Source organism: Acyrthosiphon pisum, chromosome A3 (assembly GCF_005508785.2).
Source record: "Acyrthosiphon pisum isolate AL4f chromosome A3, pea_aphid_22Mar2018_4r6ur, whole genome shotgun sequence".
Taxonomy (NCBI): Eukaryota; Metazoa; Arthropoda; class Insecta; order Hemiptera; family Aphididae; genus Acyrthosiphon; species Acyrthosiphon pisum.
Genome location: NC_042496.1, coordinates 18,776,875 through 18,778,441, shown reverse-complemented (window position 1 = coordinate 18,778,441; position 1,567 = coordinate 18,776,875). Strand labels below are relative to the sequence as shown.

Sequence of the window (1,567 nt, the reverse complement as noted above, 5' to 3'; positions counted from 1 at the left end):
TACGCGGGTAAGAATTTTCAAAAATTGTGTTTTCAAAATATATTAATCGGAAGAACATAGTAATTGGTTAATAAATAACAATAATATTATATTATTACGCCGCGAACGAGGGTGACGCAAAGGATTCGATCAAAGTCAACCGCAACAATTGAATACACAGCGGCCGCAGTGCAAAACAACCCAGAACTGTTGTTGATGATGATGATGATGACGGTGATGATGATGATTATGATGATAATATCATCATCACGGCCGCCGCCGTACAACCGTTTCAACTGCGGTCCGCCCGAAGGTACGCGGACGTCTGCGTGACGCAATTCATGGAGTTTCATACCAATTTTTTTTATTTCAAACTTAGTCACCTATAGTCCTATTGTTCATATTGTTTCATATCAACATATTTTACTCAGAACTTTTCAAACAAATCACTAGATTTTTCTCTTTATTGATAACATAGGTATTACAAATGTTTTATTATTATACTTATAAATGTCTACAAATAACTTTATTTCTAGTTGCCGCATGTAAGTTGTTTTAATTTGTACTATATGCATACTATATTAAATTCATCATACATGTTATTGGTGTGCAAATTTTTAAAGTACCTATAATGAATATTTTGGTTCTTTAAAAAAAGATTGTTTATTACTCATCAATTATTACATTTCGTTATTTATCTAAATTACGTATTTTTAATTTATAGTTGATTCCATGATCTTTTAGTTGAGCAATATTATGAATACCAGGTATTCAATACCTATTTATAAATTCATAACTACAGTTTTTATTTTATTCCAGCCACAAAAAGTACGTAACTATATGTTATTAAAATATCGGTATAAATTAATTATCTGCGAAACAGATGGGTTTACCACGTTGCATAATTTATAATTAAATTTAATTGAGCAGATATAAATTCTTTTATGATCAGTATAACAGTTGTGGAGTTTAACGTTTGCTTTTTGTTAGTAGTATATTATCATTAGTGTAGGTAGATATACTCTCCACCGATTACATGCTTCATACATAGTATGGACCCGCATATATATATATATATATATCAATATAATTTAGTCATTAGATAAAAATATTCAAAATCAACTTGTTGATGGGAAAAAACATTTTAAATTTTATAAATTTTTTAATTTTGAATACTAAATATAATATTACAAAATATTATAAAATATTGAAAATCGAATAGATGCAAACTTAACTTATTTTTATCAAATCACAAATCTTTACATCTTCTAAGATGATCTACTAGAAGCAACTTAATTCTTATCAGTTGCTAAGGTCAGTGGCGTAAACAAGAGGGGGGGGGGGGCAGATCCCCACATTGGCTTTTAATTTCCTTAGTAAAAAGTTTTAAGAGAGCGGGGGATTTTCCAATTTTCCCCTCCCATTTAGCTATGTCGTTTTCTTTTTTTAATCCCCCCCCTTTCAGAAATCATGTCAATGCCACTGGCTAAGGTCGATCAGATGAAAAATGTATAGGGTTTGCAGAGGCCTTAATTTTAATACATACTAGTCACTTCTCGGCTGTGTGACTACACGTGTCCAACGCTAT

General features: G+C 30.8%; 1 long non-coding RNA gene across 2 annotated transcripts in view; it reads left to right on the top strand.

Moving 5' to 3' along the window:
- Nucleotides 1–1,112, top strand: part of LOC115034397 — a 13,427-nt gene extending 12,315 nt beyond the window's left edge. Inside the window, exons 6-7 of one of the 2 annotated variants that reach the window (XR_003839759.1) lie at nt 516–524; nt 799–1,112. This is a non-coding gene — a long non-coding RNA (uncharacterized LOC115034397). Of the gene's footprint in view, nt 1–515 lie in introns of both variants that reach the window. The other variant, XR_003839758.1, reaches the window with a different exon arrangement.
- Nucleotides 1,113–1,567: the final 455 nt, after the last annotated feature.